The sequence below is a fragment of the Ischnura elegans genome, chromosome 1 (genome assembly GCF_921293095.1).
Source record: "Ischnura elegans chromosome 1, ioIscEleg1.1, whole genome shotgun sequence".
NCBI lineage: Eukaryota > Metazoa > Arthropoda > Insecta > Odonata > Coenagrionidae > Ischnura > Ischnura elegans.
The window spans coordinates 91,499,980-91,520,335 of record NC_060246.1 but is presented as its reverse complement, the minus strand read 5'-3'; the positions used below and the strand labels follow the sequence as shown (position 1 = coordinate 91,520,335).

At 35.9% G+C, this 20,356-nt stretch overlaps 1 protein-coding gene across 1 annotated transcript in view; it reads left to right on the top strand.

Moving 5' to 3' along the window:
- LOC124165887 overlaps window positions 1–20,356 on the top strand; it is a 174,538-nt gene that overhangs the window by 141,896 nt on the left and 12,286 nt on the right. The gene's annotated exons all lie outside the window — the stretch shown is intronic.

Sequence of the window (20,356 nt, the reverse complement as noted above, 5' to 3'; positions counted from 1 at the left end):
ATTTTATATCAGCGCGCTGGGTCAATGCAAGATCATTGAAAATATTTCCATCCAGAGCTTCACCGTCATTGAAGACAGCTGATTCATCTTGGCATACCTCCTCGACCTCATTACTGTTTGGCAGAGATACATCTGCTCCTGAAACAAAATTTCAGTCACATTGACACATTCAATCTATCTCAGGATAAAAATATCTAATCTATATGCATATTCACTAATCACATACAGATGCTGATATTTACAAGAATAGTGTTTACCTACCAACACGATTATATTTATTAGTCAAGCATACTTGAGGCACGCATTCTTCTGCATCACTTAGTTCATCACAATCAGATTCATCTCCTTCCTCAATCAACCTGAGAATCTCTTCTGAGTCATTTGGATCAATTTTCACTGTAAATAGCATTTTTTTAAATTAGTTCAGTACATGTGTCATGTATGTATGTAGTTTGAGAAAAGTAGTGATTAAAAATAATTATTTGATTATCTTTTTCATACCCTAATGTATTGTTTCTGTATTTGTCAACAAACCCACAAACTAACTCGAACAACCATTGATTTTGAAACAAAAAATACTTTGTAAACCAAATGAAAAACAGAAAATATTGCATTTCTAATTACATTGTGGTTTGAATAATGCTGTTGTTAAAAAAAATTCAACCAGTGGAGGATAAAATAATGAATCAGCATTTAAAATAGTTTTCGGCCTTTCTGTTGTTATTCCCATTTACTAACTTGTGTCAAGCGAAAGAAATGCAATTAGTTTCATTTATTAGTACATCAACCAATTATCAATAATTACTATTGCTTCTATATTTGGGGCCAATTTATACAAGGTATTTCCCAAGACCGTGCCCATGTAACCATTTTATGATCAACAAACCTATTCCGATAAGCTTTATATAGTTATTAATTTTGAGATATAAGTATTAATTCTGATAGTCATTGAAAATTTCAATAATTATACGAAAACAATCCGAAAAGACAACCGAATTTTCACTACTAAAACATTTCTCATTTTACATCTTCCCCAAAACGATCATAACATCAACAACACTTGAGACCTAATGTACAGTATACTGTACATGCATATTTCAGGCACGAATATGCAAAATTGATGCAGTATAAAAACATTCTATTACTTTCAAATATTACTTATATGCTTAATTAACATTTTCAATTAGAGAATCAAAGAATAAATGGGTTTCATATAAAAACATTAAAAATTTAAAATGGGCTTACTTGATCGCAGCTTCTTCCTCTCCGCCATCTTGTTTGTTTATTATTGTTGATTCCATAAATAGGCAATTGGCGGCATGGAAACAACGTTGCACGGTAAACAAAACACTAAAGATAATATTTAAATGCTCAAAAGAGATACAAGAGTCTAAATACGCACATATTAATACAATAAATATGATGTACAGTATACTGTACATTTGGAACGAAAGGGTTAAAGAAAATTATTCGTACAGACATAAAACAACAGCTCCACTCAGACCAAAGGAACGTTAAAAAAATTCCTATCATTGGAAAATATATTTTGAATGTCATCTTCACGCACGTTATTCCCGAACAATTAAAATAATTGTGATTTAACTGCATACCAAAATAAAGGCACAGGAAATTTGAGCAAGAGGAAATGTATTTAAAAAAATAATCCACTCTCAAGTGAAGGAAAAAATTTCCTTCCCTTGGAAATTTACGTATTTACAAAAAAATAAACGTACGAATTGTCCCATCAGCTGATCACCAAACAATTTCCTTACGATACTGATATTGCTGGTGGTTATGAGGTTTTTTCTCGTGCATTGAGGTGAATCTAAAGCTAGCGTGCTTCTAATAAGTATCCCATCTACATTATCAAGCATTTATGATCACCAACTGCACGTTAGGTGAAACAGACTACGTATCACCAACCCAGTAGAATTTTTCACGCTTCAGATTCTGAGCCATTTTTGCTAGTTTCCCGTCCGCATCAGGCAAAGTCCGCCATATTTTCAGCAAATGAAAATCAGTAGTATGCCTTCTCTATTTAAGTCTTTAGTGAGATCATAAAATAATATCTTAAAATAGATCAACTTCCATTGCGTGGTAAAATGTTGAGACTTCTAGTTTACGCGAATAGACTGAAAGGATATACCTAAATAATTTTTAGATAGGTACATAGCTGGCGACGGTATCCTACGATTGGCAAGTAACAACTGGCAATTTTTAGAAATAAATACATCTTTTGTCTTCAAGTTGTTCAAATGTACCAATTGAACTCAAAGTCCAAGTCTTTGAGTTCAATTGGTACATTTTAGAATTGCGAATATAAATTTCGTGTGGTATCAAGGTGCGCTGTTTAACTCGCGGACGATGAATACTCTAATCTGCTAACTTCGACGCTTGAGCAATAAAATTAGTTGGAAATGTTTTACGTAAATATTGCCATATTTCTTTATTTGTTTCTGAACAAATTTAGAGGTAAGTCATCCATTGAACGTTTTGGCAGAAAATTTCCCATCATTATTAGATAAAGATCTCTTTTTTAATATTTCTTTGAATAAAGATATCTATTACATCTTTCCGATAGCTTCTATTTTACGATGTAGGTAGGTAATGCAAATTTAGATGTTCCTTTTCGGAACGTTCGGTCTTCCATCTCAAAGGAATAGATGGGAAACTTATCTTTCGTGATATAATTTGTTACCGGTGATAGGTATACAATCTCCTGATATTTCTGTGAACGAATGATAAACACTTCCTGTCACAAGATTAAAAATCAATAACGTTTTCTTGCTCCTTACTTATCACGACTTACCATCATATTTCCCAGTAAGAGGATCAGATTCGTTGATTTCTCTTCTTCGGCTGATGTCGAAGAAACCGTCAATATCTCACTTATCAAAAATCTGGAATGAAAATAAAACAGTCAAAAACCAACCATGAACACTTTTATACACTTAAGTCTAACCTTTCTAAGCGATGCCGCCTCAAAATATTAACGTCAGAATGAGCATAAACATAAAATGGTTTTGAATAGATGCAATAACTCAATCACAAAAACATGTTCCAGCAATGTGCAATCGTTTGTATTTTATTATTCATGCCAAAATAAAATTAGTATTCCAAGCCGATCGAGTATCGGTGGGGATATAAATATAGTAAACAGAATTATTAATAACTGATAACTTTGGGCTTTACTTTGTGAAACCTCTCCATATTGGAAACAAAGAGATAAAAACTTTGTAAGGTGCATTGTTATTTAATTATGGGCACGACCCGGGTTTCGTAACTTGGTTACATCGTCAGGTGACTGATCTTACATGCATCTTATATTTCAGTCACCTGACGATGTAACCAAGTTATGAACCCTGGGTCGTGATCATAATTAAATTACAGTGAGCCTTACAGAGTTTTTATCTCTTTATTTCCAAGAATTATTTATGCTTAAAAAAAATAGAAGAAATTGTTACCTAAAACGATGTTTCGTGAAGATTCCGTGTACTCGCTAGATTTTAAGGTAAAAAAAATCGGTTCTCACGATGATGGAATCATGGATGAGAAATATCATTCCTCTTACTTCCTCCATATGATAATATGGTATTCGATGCCGAATGAATACACTATCTAGAGCGCAATTTTATAGTAGAAATAAAAACGTACACGTGGTTTGAAGGACAATCGCGGACCGCAACCCTTTAGTTAGTTACCCACATTTTTTCGCCATGCCATGCCATGCGCGAATATTTCAAGGAGAAAAAATCACTTAGTTTGGCCTGGAATCGAACAGGGATCCCTAAGGTTTGCCCTAATAACTGTAATCGAGTGACTACTGTACGTTTCACTTTGATAAACGAATGATTTTCTTGTGATTTTGGGAAACGGAATGCAATTTTTCCAGTTTGAAAACGTGGAGTTTTTCGAGAATCAAAAATAAATACAACCGTAGGGAAGATAAAAGATGGAGGGATGAAAAAAATATGTATTCATACAAACTTTCATTTGATAGCAAGCAGTTCAAATGATACTGAACAAATATCATATGATTGGGCAAGCACAAGAAAAAAGGAAAAGAAAAGAATGATGGAGGTCAGTTAATATTACGGTCCCTATCGCGGGAACCTTGACTTAACTCGGATATTTTCACTAGCCGAAAATCTTTATCTATTTGGTAGACCTTTCGTGACCTGCTGCCATCAATTTCAATGGCATCAAGGCGAAACATATGGCTCGTATTTAATCACTTCCTTCATCCTGGCATGGCGCGAAAAGTCAATGGAACATTTTAATTGCGGTTAGTTGACCATCAGCCGAAGCCATTGCATACTTACCTCTTAAGCACTCCATATATTAAAATACTCCATTAAGGATAAGCATTAAGATATTAATACCTGTATATTTATCTTTAAACAAAATTATCATTAATAATTAAGTTTATCACGAAAAATTGCTCGTAGAGACTATATTATGCACATTTTACAAACTACGAGCATAAATACAATTTATACCATGGAAATGATTTAACTAATATCTACTACTGTATATATTTATTAAACTCAAAACGATACTGATGTTACATAAACTTCACTATCAAAGATACTTAGGCAATCAACGTGATTATAATTATCAATCAGTGAATGATGCTTAAATTAAATACGATGAGACTACTTAGCCATTGTGATCATTTCAGCTGCTTTAACTAGTTTGCGAAGAAGTCATTCCGTACAAGAGGGATAATATTTGTGATTTCAAAAGCTGTCCGTCGCGGATGGGAGAAATAATTTTTTTAAACGCTTGAAAATCGATAAATGACACTTACCCAACAGCAGAGCTCTATAATATCAATTGTCTCATTTAAAACTTACTCAAAATATCTGATAGAGAATAATATTCACGCCTTTGTGATGTGCGGCCCTTTTCCTTGCTTCATTATTTCTTAAAAATCTAATGTCATCCTCAATGAAGCTCATGCAAGTCTAAAGTAGTTACCGCAAATATCGCCCACAGGCCGATTGCCATTCTGAAAAAATACACTGATCAAATTAATTTCTTATGATGTGGTATTTGAAGGAGGCTACCGACGGCAAAGACGATTTTCGCCATGAGGGAAGAGTAAGCAGGGAAGGAGGAAAAGAAACCCGGCGTCGGCATCAGCCTGCTCTCTTAGCGAAAGGCGCCAAGGGGACCACGGTTTAACGACCCGTCCGACGGACGGTGTACTGCTCTTGAAGAGCTCTCCACAAGGCACTCAAACAGGGATCGGACAACCTCTGAAAATTTTCCGCCACCTCCGGGATTCGAATCCAGTTCGATTGAGTGGGAATCCAGCCACTCTTGCCACCAAACCAACACGATAACCTTATCTTTCTTATCAAATGTTTCACGGTCACTTGAGTATTATTTACTGTTCACGGACTTCAATTTGGCAAAAGACAAAGATCGCCGCTCAGAGACCTCTCCTCAGTCTAATTCATAGTCAGCTGTCTTCTTTCAGTTCCGTTCTCCCCCGCTGTTCCCGAATAAAGATAAAGTAAGGGAGTTTTCAGGGAGGCGTGAGAGATATGCGGAGGAAAACATGGGGGGTGGGGAGATATATTCACAAGGACAGATTTGACTGGGATGCGGGTGGAAGGGAAACGCTCCATCGACCGCTTCCCTTTCTCCAACTGAAACAGCAACGACAGCAGCCACTGCACGACGGAGTAAATAGGCGTGTGAAAACAACAAAATACTCTCATTTTTACTCTCACACTTAAATCTATACTTGCATATTTTGTATCCCACAACCCACATTCCATTCAAATCTGACCTTGTAAATGTCATCCCACCACCCATTTTTTTCTCCGCATATCTCTTTGCATAAAAATGCTATCTAATATAAATTTTACCGGTACCACGTAACCATATTTATATTCAGATTAACCACTAATATCAGTATTTATGAGTTCTTACCTTTCATGACTGCATAATGATGAAATGAGCACAATACTGTAAAATAATAAAATAAATGTACTGTATTGTACAAATTTATCATTATACAGTAATAAAAGGAAATAATACATACATATTGATCATGGTGGTTATTCTGTGGAATAAGTTTTTATGTGCTGATAAAATTATGGTTAACTGTTAATGGTATTATTTATATTAGACATGATGTTTAGGCTTTCATGGTGTACTTCTTGGTCTCTTAAGCTCATTTATTTCAACAAGGAGAAATGAATATTGCTAAATTTTATATAATGAACTCATCTTTGTATCAATGGAATTCATACGTTGAAATATGCATAGCGTGGAAGTTTCATAAAATGATAATTTTCTAAATACAGCAACCGTATGACCGATTGCAAAGTTTGCTACTTCGATAAATATTTGGCCTCATATGAGAAGTTGAGTTATTTATTATAATTTATTAAGGGTTAAGATGTATCCTACCATATAATTTTATCTGTATTCGAAAGAAACAAATTCATTTGCACCGTAAATTATGAATGATGACGCAAAGTATCTCATAAAATGTTCGAAACTTTGTTATTTCTATTTGTTTTTTGTATCACTAGTATTTCATCTTGTTAGAGGCGTAAATACTTGAATAATTCGAGGAATCGAGCGAGATGGAGTGGAATTGATTCATAATGAAACACTGACTTGCAATTTTCCACAAAAATAAAGTTTAATTCGACTCGAGTTTCGATGTTACTACATCATTTTCAAGGTACAACTGAGAGGTTTTTCTCTCAGTTGTACCTTGAAAATGATGTAGTAACATCGAAACTCGAGTTGAATTAAACTTTATTTTTGTGGAAAATTGCAAGTCAGTGTTTCATTACTTGAATAATTTTATCTAAAAAACTTTGTTCGAAAGAAATCATTCTGCACAAAACTATATTCTTCCTTCCCCATGGTATTCTGCTTTTTACATTGTCCAGAGATTACTACAACAACCCCTGCCATACGCGTAGCATAAAAAATATAGTAACCGAGATGCTGTTTCAATTCAACGCAGAATTACTTATTGTGTTTAGGCAATGTATCATAAATAAATAAAGCACAATACATTATAAAATGTTACCATTACCTTTTCAAATTTAATAAATTGAACTCAAGCGTCGATAGATTTTGAAATAGTCTTCGAAATCTTTCCGCAGACTAAGACTTTGTGAGAAAAATATTTAATAGCTATTGCAAAGATTTTCTTCTCCTCCTGAATTAAGTACACAGTAAAAACTTCATTTTTTTTTCTTTTCCCAATAGAGGGACCTTAACTATGAATAAGATAAATTCAACACGAAAGAAGGGGATCGAAATTCGAATTGCAGTAGCCCAAGTGGGATAATCTAACTGCCTCGTAGTTTTACATCAATATATTTCAGGAATTTGGACAAATTTGTCATATTTTTACGGGGGTACAAAAATAAATAACAGCTACCTAAGACCATATCTGTGTTCCTACTCAAGCCACAAAATGAAAACCGAAATCAAATAAAAAGGCATGGCTTGGTAGAGGTAGCCCATAGGGAAATATTGTTTAGAAACGTTGATTATACCACGGAGGCTTAGCTAAAAATATATTATGCAATAATTAGTGTATTTATCTTATTCGTTCAAATAAGTTATCTTAAACCGATATTTGAGTATTTTCGCGTTTACCGATGTATATAATATTCCAATGTTAACTTTAAGTTACTCAAGGTCTACCTAAAAGGTGTATTAAAAATCTTCCTAAAGCTAACCGCCGAATATTTAATATTTAAATATTCTCATGGACTGCCAACGAAGAAATGAGTCAAAAATGCTTTCAAATAAGTTTTGGTAGAGACACGTTTTGATTCAGACTGCAAAGGATACTTTGATACATGAAATATCCCTCTCTCATAAGGATGGATAGAAAATTGCGGAAGCCTCAATTGAAGTAATTCCATCTAGAGCAAATTAAGACCCAATAGGGACCTGTAGTCCATTAGGAACCAGTGGGAATGGCTTCGGTGTTAACTCCGAGTCTCCTCACGTTGGCGAAGTGCATATAAATATGCGACCAACAACAGAGGTGGCACAAAAGTTGGTCTTTGGGAATTTAAGGGAATTTTGCCCCCATAAAACTCATGATGTCACCTATAAAGGGACGTCATTACGTCAAAAATTTTAATTCAAAATGTATTCTAAAGAATTTACACTCCTTTTTGTAATCTTGGAGACAGCGGCAAATCGTAGCAGAGGGCATTATGGGACCATGAGGATGCTAAGGGAAATGGTATCTGTTAAAGGTGGCATAGTAGAGATTGGGCAGGTGGGAAGATGGAAGTGAAAAGTTATGGATGCGGAATGACGAGGAGGGATTTTGTGCCGCGCTTTCCATTCCTTCGAATGGGAATTCATAATGGAGGGGAATAAAGTTGCGAAATGGAATGTGTCCTCACGAAGCAAATGAGAGAGGTGGTGGTGTGTGTGAATACTAAGGGTTATGGGCCAAAAATAGCCTGCCTCCCGAAAGGAAAATTAGAACAACAACAACAAGGAGTCTCCGCGATCACACTTCCAGATAAAGCCTTCCGTACCGTTTTATCTCGCTCCTTCCGCCTGAAAGATTACTCATATTAGCATGCCGAGACGAGATCTTCGTCATTTGGGGAAGCACCGAGCTTTAATAGGGCGTTTTACTCTTCTTCAAATTTGTAAATCGATTAAATCGAAATGTAACGTACCAGTAAAAAAATTGAGGTATTTAAAGCTGTGAAGGTAATTGTAATTTCAAGCTAAGAAAAACTAAATACACGATGTTTACGGGTAGTCAAAAACGTCGTTGGCACAATTATTGTCGTCGCAAACTTGAAAGTGATGACGTTTGGCATCACCGATATTGGTTACCTAAAATTTTGGTTTCATTTTTAGAACGAGCGTGGATAGTTGTAAAACAATAAATTCTCATTTAAAAACTGGATATAATTCATGTGCACATGAAAAAAAACTTTGAAACTACACCTGAACCCGAATTATGAAAATTCCTGGTTTTGCTTTCTGCTTGTAACTTCAGTCGTCTCGGAAACAAACAATCACAAGGTGGTGATGAATGGGTAAAAAAGTGACAATTGATCGTAATATCGACATGAAGCATGTCCCTAGCGTTTCTTAGCTTAGAAACTATTTTTCCAAATAGCGTGACTCTGAGTAAGTCTTTTTTCCATTTAATTTTTTACAGCAAGTATCCTATGCTCAGTGAGGTTGAAATAGCTCAGAATTGATTGACGCACTATATATTTTCGTGTTTTCCATAGCTGTATTGAAAATCTTAAATTTTTATGTTTTTTTCCATCTTTCGAATAGTTCACCTTAACGATTGTTACTGATGCGTATATTTTGCCTCTGAACGAGATTTCAGACTCACAATCAGCTGATAAGGTGTATTCCACTCTATCCCTAAAACTACGATCTCTTCATCAATGAGGAAAATCAGGGTGGTGTGGTCCCTAATGTTCTGGTTTTCGAGCTAGTGTGCTCGAGTTCGAACTCCGGCGGTGACGGAGAATTTTCGGAGACTGTCCTATCACTTCTTGACTGCTGTGTGAATGACAATTTAAGCATAGTACTCCGCCCGTCAGTAGGGTCATTGATATGGTCCCTTAGTACGCAAAATCCGATGCCAGGTTTCTCTTCACCCTTACCCTCATGGCACAAATGACCACAGTCACCTCCTCTAAATACCAAACTACACTTCATCAATGAGAGTTTCTTTCCCCATTCCCGTGATTACCAATGGCGGGAAACGGTAGTTCCGACGAGCCTGGAAGTCTACCTCTCCAAATTGGACGGCCGCCCCTTCATTGACTCCAGTGCATGCCGATACACGCCATCCCTCGGGATGGGATCCGCGGTTTTGGATAGCGGCCGGGCCTATATATGAGAGAGGAGTGGAGTTGGGGAAGATGAATGATTTCGGGACGAGAGAATCTATTTTGAAGTAAATACGCCCTCTCTTAAGCCTCGGGAATGCTAAAATGCTAGAAAGCAAGTTTTTAGGGGTGAGTAACATTTAGAGAGGGAGCAAAATCACACCTTAAGGTCGCCACACGTCATCGTGATGCTAAGCGCGAAATGAAATGAATCACTCGCTATGTGTCCAGAAGCCTCTCAAACCACTCAGTTTGCATTTACTAATAAAGTAGTTATTATTATAACGAAAATTTGGTCGTATTATTTATATTTTATTTAATGCCTTGAAATGATTTATTCAATATTTTCTGTTTCTCCTATTGTTTAGTGACAAGTTTGAAGCCTTTTTCTTGGTGGTATGACCTTAAATATCATGTTAGGAAATCCATCTCTAAGGTTTGATGGGATCTATGGAGTATCTTAAAAAAGTATTAAAATTTCTTTCCTTCGTAATTAATTTATAATATTATTTTTTATATTTATTGAAATATATAATAAAGTGGGAGAAATCTTCTTTCAAGTAATTAAATTCCAGTCTATATATTTCAGATTAATTTTTAATGTAATTTTAGGGTTCGAATTAATACTCATTATTTCCCATGATTATAATTATTTTCTTTGTAATACCTTATCTATGCTATTAATTTTATAGCCCCATTTCGGCGACGAGGTCATAAAAATCCTGCAGAACGAAATAAATAATATGGCAGTAGATCTGAGGAGAAGTTAACAGACCTAACTTGAAATAACGGCCGGAACAAAATTTTTTCCGTGGTAGATTTTTAAAATTTTGTCAATCAATTCTATTTCCCATATTTAAGTGAGTGTACAGTTTCTAATTCTGAGTTCGTTATTAAATTTATTGGTTTCATAGAAAAACCGTGTAAGCCTTTTTCTTAATTTTATCCATTGGATTCCATCCGTTTTACTTATTTATTTACCAATAAAAGAACAGTAAACAGAACATGATATTGTTAAAACAAACAGTATAATAATACAAGAAAACAACTTCTTTCTATTTCGTGGTGGAATCTTTTATTTTGCCAACTTATACGAGTTTAGTTATTGAAAGGGTCATCGAAGTTACCAAAACTGGGATAGTGATATTAACCATGATTTCTCTATTGCAAGAAAATGTGTGCTCCCAAATATTTTTTCCTCACCTAATCAACTTCAATAGAAGTGTTTCATAGAATACATAAGACTTCTCTCATTGTTTTACGAAAATCTCTTAAATCTTCATGTATTTTAGCAATACTTTGCTTCATTCAGCCACCCATCGGATTTCGAGGATATATGCCATTTTAAATGACCGTGATAGTGTACTCAAAACCTTAAAAATTGTAAAAACCTCCGACACCTCGGTGTGCTCCATGAATAGTGAGTAAAAATATTCACAATCACGTTGCTATTTTGTATTCATCGATCTACGGCGAGCGTAAATGTTTCACGATCTTGCTACGTAGTACTGTAAACGTAAGGGCTGTTATGAGTAGGCACGCATAAAGCAGTCTCCTTGGCGTAGCACTGCATCCAGAGCGTGGCGGTTTATAAAGGATTAGTCGCGAAATGAGCACCAACTGTGAAACAAGGGATGGGAGGAATAACGAGGGAAAGGGGCGTGCAAGGGGTTTTGCATGGGGGAATTTTACGACTGCCGCGCTATACTTGCGCATCCCTTCCACTTATTCAGGAGGCGTCGGGGTGGGAAGGGGAGCCGAAAGGCAATCCCACAGAATGAACTCTCTCCGCCCTCGCTTCTCATTTCCACCCTCCTCTGATGTTTTGTTCAACCCTCTGATAAAGTTACGAGGCGCGACTTTAATTGGCGTGCGTGTAAAAATGAGACTTCGCCATGATCTCTCAAGTTACGCATTATATTTGCTGGTGCGATATATAGGCACCGAGGTAGGGATGAAAGGAAAAAAAATCTCCACTCATTAATTTTCCAGTTTTGAGTTTTTGGCCTTGTTATCCGCAGAGTTTGCACGCGTCCATACTGCGGAGCTGGTCTATTTTTGTGACTTATTTTTTTTACCAATTTCTGCGCAGAAAACTTTTTGCTTACAATTGTGAAGATATTTACTGCCTTATTTAGCTAGAAATTTAGTTTCTCCTGTGACTGTCTATAGTAATCCAGTAAAATATTTTGGTGATAAATCAATTTGTTTCTTAATAATTACCCGTGGCCATATTGATAAACTGGTTGATGAGGAGGTCAGAATCTAATACTATTCAATTGCTACGAGGAACCTTTTGTGTAAGGTTGAATCTTCGGGGAAAAACTGTTTTTGGATGAAGGAAAGTTAAAATGATCTATGCAATGCCATTTCCTGTCTACTTTTGCGATGACTTCTTGTGATTTGCAGATAGCAGGCGTTCATATTGAATTTTTGTCTTACGCAAATATTTAAGATACATGCGAATATTATAAATAGTCTTACCAATATACCATTTAAATGTTGCGATAACTTCGTTTTAAATTAGTAATACGTCGCTAAAAAGGACAAATACGGCTGGTTGAGTACGAGTGAATGGCTCTCTTAACAATTATGGCCTAACATTTGACACTATCATTAGTTTTCTATTACACGCTGTGTATTAGTACTTAACAGAGTGTGGAATAAGAGCTGAATGAAATAAATAATTATGTTTCCATTTATATAAATTATGATAAGTTTCCTTTGTCCCCAAGTTTCATTTTTCGTACGATGTCATAAAAAAGGGTGAAGTAAATGAAAATAGGTCCTTGGTTTGAAAAAGAGGATATCTCCTTTGCTCGAGTAGAGTTCGACTTTTGAAACTTCTGTGTGTAATTTGGAATAGGAAATCTTTTTCACAAAAAGAATAAGGATTTAGCGGATAACAGTAAAAAATGATTTCACAAACAAATAAAATTGACTGCTACTAGTGCCATAGCCAATTATCGCATTGGATTTGGATCAGAATGGGTGAGATTTTTTACAGCATAGCCTTTAAAACATAGCATACCTTAAAAATTTAGAAAGAGGCAAATAATGGTCGGACTTTAATGGGGGATAACAACGGTAACCATTTTTACCCGCGAATCTGTGCAAAACGTGTAAGAAGTTATTTTTCGAAAATGAATTTTTTACGATCTCATGGATAAGACATTTAACATTTTAAATGTAGTTGAACGCAATGATGATGATGATGATTTCATTGCCAACTATGCTCGGATTATAGTTACAAATCACATCGTCCAATTATGGAGGGTGTATACTGTACATCATGTCAACTTTTTATTGTCTCTTTTTTTTATATTATGTAACAGTATTTTCTCAAAGGTATTTTTTTATGATTGAGATACATGTCAATATTTAAGTCTTATCTGAATACCATTTAAATAATACGATTTTTTTCGTTTCATCGAATAACTTTTCAAAGAATTAATTTTGAAAATTGCTATGTACTTCACCAAAAAGGTCAGAACACGGCTGCTTGAGCAGGAGTGTAATATTTTCTCAGCAAGTGCGTCGCGTCAGAGAAGAGTTCGACATTTGACGCTAACATTAGGTTTTTATTTCAGTCAATTTATATGAACTTACTGCGATAAACAAATCACCACCAGTAGTTTATTTTGTATCAGTAGAAATAATTGAGCGATAAATTCTGATTCATTAGAAATAATTTGACTGAGTGAATACGCTTTACATGATGCATTAGACGAAAAAATCACTGAATGAGTTCCAGTAGGCTAGGAATAACATAAGATGATAATTGTTCTACAACACGAAGTTGTAAGAATGATTCTTAACCGTGGCAAGCGATGCACTATCATCAGTAGTAATTGCATTCAAGAACCTAATAGTAATATTACTTATATTAAGCCGCGATATTAGTCCGAGATATTAGAAACGAAAATTGAATTAAATAAGTTATCTTCCATCATCTATTTTTATAAACTAATAAAATTCTTGTTATCGACAAGTACCACCTACAAATTTACTGAATTTTCAAATGAATATTCATGAATATGAAAATGCATTACTGAATACCTCTGGCAAAGTTTGACTTACCTCGCGATTTGAGCTTCTACCATAATCTGAGTTACAGGGACTTTTGGATACTTAGTGAAAATTCTGTTACATCCAAGTTAATGGCATATCAAATTATAGTGGTATTCTTAAATAATATGTAGAATGGTTACTAACAGGCGAAAAACCGTACACACATCTTAATTTGGTAAAAGAATCGTGTAACCCTCCTAACAGCGAACATTTTTAACTCCAAATTCTGTTCCTTAATGGCCCATTTGGATGATCACGAACTTCATCATCCTCTACATTTCGTAGAGGATAATGAAGCTCATTGTATGTCGATGTTATATTAAAAACGGACAAAAGTTATCCCATCACATTCCGAATTTGATCCCTGCGATAATATGAAGCTTCAGGCGGGGAAAAATGAACCTACAAAGCAAGCAACGCATTTTCAGCATTCAGGTTTGAAAATTTCGAAATTAATCCCAAGAGAATACTGCCCTGATGCCAGGATACGGTCGTTATTTTCTCGGCAAAATTATAATGTGTGCATTGTAAAAGTATGTTTGAGAAACGTGTAACTTTAATGCAATGAGGTCTAGTAAAGATCCCAAGATACCGAGATCCCAAAAGTTATGAGTAGACAAAAGTCACGAATGGGAATGAAACTCCTTGTTGTTCCCAGAAATAGAGGTTAGCTGCCTTGCAATTAAGGTGTGTTTAGTAAGTGTCTCTTAATTTCGTAAGCAATTTCGTAAAAATTTCTTTCCCGAGCGAAGTAGATCGAATTCCCAGTTAACTAATTATTCTCAATGGATTGGAATGCTGAGAGAGATTCATTCACCCCACAACCACATAAACGGTAGGTGTTGTGTAAATATTGTTCTCATCTCTTGCGTTAAAAAGTCTCTTATATTTTGTTAAACGGTATTCCTAATGGCTTCATATCACTGCCTAGCAGAAAGTCATGGCCAAAATAATCCTTATAAGGCTATATCATGAATGTAATTTTGATGCCACTGTTTTTTTTTTAACTGCAAAGATTGACAGAAATGGAAACAGCTGAAACTTTCATTAAATAATATGCCAAGTATTGTTGAAATCAATCGATCTTATGCTCTTCATATATACTATTAAGTAAGCGTATTTGACACCATATCCATGATAAATATTAACATCCTATTTGGAACCCCTCACCATAATTACTAATATGACCTATTCATACGAGATGAAAGCAACAAATAAATTATTACCTACTTGGTTTGTCTTAATAAAATTTGTCTCTTAAGGAATACCGCGGAAAAATGGAATGATACATCTTAAAAGTGAAAGTAAATGCATGTTTATTATTAGATACAGAGACTTTAAAATTAATTCTGCGTCGTATCTCTCTAAACAAGAATTTCAAGACGTCATAACGAGATGGAAATATTGTTTTAAATCCTCGAGGTAGAGTTGTGACGACAAAATAAAACTCGGGGAAAGTATAAAAAAAGGATGAAAACATTATCCCCGTCAGAAACCACGAGCTTAACTCCATTTGGAAAACAAGAAGTAAAACGTGCTAGGGACGGAATGAAAAGGGAAGAGTTCCTGTTATGAAAGAGGAATGGCTGCAACGCGGTTGGAAAGCAGATCTACGGGGAGTGGTTTTATGTGCGGTGGCCGCGGAGAGGATGACGGAATCCCACTTTGGGGACGAAGACAAACGGGAATATCTTTTGCCGGCCCTGGATGCCAATGGGATGAAGCACAGCAGCCGCACACCGCCGGCCCTGCGCTGAGCCCCCTCCCACGCCGACCGCCCCTTGCGTCATCCTTCATGGAATACATACACGACCCCTTCCCACTGCCTTCTCTCCATCCCCCATACTGCTCTCTCTAGGGGGATGCGGGCAAATCAACCACGTAGTCTATCCCTCAAGCCTGCCCGTTGCCGCTGAGTTTTATCTACTCAAAAAAATGGACATGCCATAAGTGGTCAAATGCACAACACTAGCATTATGTTGCCGACAGTTATTTTAAAGTGTTAAAAAGTCTTAAAATAACTAAAATGGTGGAGTTTTCTTTAGCATATAATTTTTAGCGCTAACAAAATGACTACAAGTTCTTATGTGGACTATATATTTTAAGCATGGTTTCTTCTATGCATAAGGTGTCATTTAAACACACCCACTCTTGATAAGATAGCTTGAGAAATTAACGTAAAATAACTAAAATATCGGAGTTTTCTTATACCAACAATTTTAGCGCAAATGCCATTACTATAAGTTTTTATTTGTGGCAAACACTGATAATAGGCCGTTTTTTTCAATGTATGATCTGTCCTGTTAATACTCTCACCCTTGAGAAAATAGATTTCAAAATGGAGCTACCGTTTTACGAGCGTCAAAAAGCGTACCTTTGTTCATACAAAGCCCGTTAAAAATGGTTGATGTGAGGAAGAGATAGTTTGATGACATTTCGGAAACGCATACATAAACTCTCTTTCATTTACAGTTTATTTTAGTGCAATCTATTGAGTAGTTACCGAGATACAACACTTCATATTAAGGTATCTAGACTTTTTGCAAGGACAGTGCGTTGTTTAACGTGATGAGCTGCATTTTTCTATTGTAACTCTTCTTTATTTCTAATTGGGGGGCTACTGGATTTGGGATATGCGATGGGGGGAATGGCGATCAAATCCAGTAATGCGAATTCCCTCTTCTCTGGAAAGTCAACCCTCACCCCTCTCCCATTGAAATATATAAATAGGCTGTCATCCAAAATCATGTACCTTGAAAATGGCATTATATGCCGAAACCTGGGACGGTAGAAATAAAGACGTGTAAAAACAGACACGTGCTTTCATCACGATAAATATAAAATATTTCCACCGATTTACGCTGGAAGCTGCATCTTTTGTCAAAAGTACGTTGATTCATGTGCCAGTACCCCTGAGCAAGTACCTCGTAATATACAGGAGCGCCTAAGGTGGCTGCAGAGAACCAAAATCTTAGGTCAGCGTTGAAAGCCTAACCTCGGCAAAACATTAAACGACTATAATTATAAAAATTCCGTGTTTAATCATTACTGATAACCAAATTTAAGGACTACTCATGAGTGTATTTAATCATTTTAAGTAACCGATTGCAATAGTATCAAAATAAACTCACTCAAGAATATTATACGGCGTGCGAACTTGCTAAGCAAACTATTACTCAGGGTATAGATACATTTTAACTCATATAAGGGAAAAATATAACTTTCACCTGGCTTTATAAAAAATACTGTGCAAAGAAAGAATTCTGTGGGCAAATATATTCAGTCACAGCATTGAGTTGAGTCATGCTCTTTTCTCCTCCATTCACTGCTCCAATTAAAATCCTTTTCCTGATCTTTTCAAACAAACTTTTTGGAAGGTTGCCATACATTAAATTCTAACCGCTAAAAGGTACTTGCGAATTCTCAGTAACTAGGCTCTCTTGGATTTGAATGAACAACTTCTTTTTTTTCATGAAAGACTCGGTCTTGAAGTAGCTCTTACCTCCTCATTTCCTCAACTACATTTTGCCTTTCTTATTTACAGGTAAAGATTTCGTATGCATTTCTGTCCATGGTACGATACTATTTTTAATCTTCGTACAAATGTACATTTATCGCAGCCTTGACGAGCTTTTGAAGGAGATGGAATTTTTTTCCAAGTGCCAATGTTAAGTAATTAAATCACAAGATCTTTTCATAATTAAATATTGTTCAAATGTGTTCATTTTAAACTTATACGTCATCATCTTGTAGGGCATATCAAATTCTAGGGCGGAATATAATATTTTCTTTCACAGAAAATTACCGTAATTAATGCTATGTCCGTAATAAGGCTTATGAACTCCTATTTCTGGCCCATTGCAATTTCATCATACCTCATTAAACCAGGTTTCACGGAAAGATTACGTAAGCGAGAAATGAGCACATTTAAGCATAGGAGTGTTCATAAGAGTCCTTCATATAACGTCAACGAGGGCTGCTCTCAGATTTCGTTTTTTATTACGACGTGGCAGCACTTTCACCTGATCGGCCTCTGGGTCATTACGTAAAATATTTAAAAAAAAACGGAAGTGGCATCAAATGGTACGGATGGCTTCTTTGTAGTTTTTTCAACTCCAGCGCTAACATCATCTCGATGGAGAAGGTGCCATGAATACCATCGCGCGGAATGAAATTAAACTTTGTGACACGAATGAAATGAGGCAGACGGCATAAATATTTTTCATTCAAATGTATCTACGCAGTATTTTCACTGCTTGAGGATGGAATTTTGAAGGGAAAGTCACCGTCGATTCTTGATGTAATATCATGCAATAGAAATGCATGAAAAAGGAGCGTCAATTTTGGAGAAAAAATTACGAAAAAGTCAGCTGTAATAATGAACGCTAACAACTGTAAACCTTATACATATTAGAGATACAATGATCATTTTCCAGGTACACTGGTTTTAGGATATACTAATTTTATTTATTAGTTAAGAATGGAAAATAAATTGCGAATTTAGTAAAAACGGCTGGATTTATCAGTAGGGCTTTGAAATTAGCGGCCGGTAATCAAAGTGTTAAGACCAAGATTATCCACCAACATCTACTTCCAAAGCAATATTTAAGTGAAAATAACATCGAATAACAGTGGCTGTAATGGTAAATTTTTGCAAATTTTACACCAATTTCCGCAAATCATATGAAACTACCGATAATTCGACGTTTTCAGACACATAACAATAATTACAGTTATTTAAACTCTTAAATGTGACTAACCATAGATGTAAAATCTTCCGAAGTTAGAAAACAACGGCTAAAACTCGCAAAACGTGTAAAACTCAATCAACCGGACCGACTTGGCTGTAGAAGATGAGCAATAACAGGTTTATCTATTTCCAATACTCTCCAATAGTTGACAGCACCTCCTAGACGCAAAAAAACGAACCCTGTTCAGCCCCGGCCCCCGTCCTACCCCGTTTGCCCTATATGTTAATTTTAGTTTCACGGATAACGCAAGATGAAGCAATACTGTATATTAATGAGGTATGCGATGAGGATGCGTTGTATATTTTATTAAAATTATCCACCAACATCTACTTCCAAAGCAATATTTAAGTGAAAATAACAACGAATAACAGTGGCTGTAATGGTAAATTTTTGCAAATTTTACACCAATGACTTCTGCACGGCTAAAACTACTGAAATTTTAAAGGGAACTTTTTAGGCGAATGAACACCATACGGAAATAGCCAAAGAAGATGAAAGGGGCCGTGAAGCGGCGAAAATCCACAACACCCCTTTCACCAGTGCATTAGCAACTGAGGAAAATCGCACCATCGAATAGTAAACACAAAACGGCGCAGACTGCGGTGGAATCAGAAGAAAGGACGAAAAAAGTTACGAAGTGCTCCATTTACACGGTTGATAAAACGGTTGAGTCGAGGAACGGTTGCGTCTATTTCCGCAAACGCATTATTTTTTTCTAGGAGGTTTGAACGGCGTGAGGGGAACGAGGATAAAGGTTGCCTCAATTAACGTAATCTGAGCTTCAGCAGTTTCGTACGCCGGGGGACAAAATATGGTAGGAGGTAGAGGTGAAAGCCTATCATTACTGCGGCTGGAGGGGAGAGATATTAGACATTCACTACGCGCACTTTTCACCACCCAACAAAACATGGCGGATTTTACTGCCACGTTATGTTGGATTTTGTGGAAGGAGAGGAATGAACTCCAGACTATAATGATTATGGGTGGTGCGCACAGTGCACAGAATGTCTCGTGGAGTGAGCAGAAATGCAAAATTATGAGAGTAAGGGCTGCTTTCTTCCAACGTATCGAGGTTCACGAAAAAATGTCACCCAAAAATATCATCAGTAAATAAGAGGGTGTAAAAAAGTTTTCACTCATAAATCATGGAATCGGTATAAAGGAGCAAACTCATCAAAGGTTCACGTGAAATATCGCCGATTTTGGAAGATTTGGAGATATTTCCAATGAAAATTAGGCTAAAAATAAAAATTTTCATGACCATCTGCGTTAATTGTTCAAGTTTTCAGTTGAGGGATAATTTAATTCCATTTTTATCGCGACTATTCCTTGGATGCGGAGATTACATCCGATGGATTGTTCATCGGTCAAAAGAAGGACATGTGAAGGAATATAATGGCTATAGATATATGGTTGCACCGATACTTTTTGTAAAATCTTGGCAACCGTCACATACGATTGGTCATTGCAAAAATTTCAAGTGACACCATTTTAACACAATGAATTAAGTACATTTATTGTAAACATTAAAGTTGTAAGCAAAATCTAAACACAAGTATTAGGTTGAATTACAAACCGATCAATAAATTTATTTTCATCGGAGATAATCAACTCTAATCTTGATCCTCTGATATGTATTTACCAATTGCAGGCCTA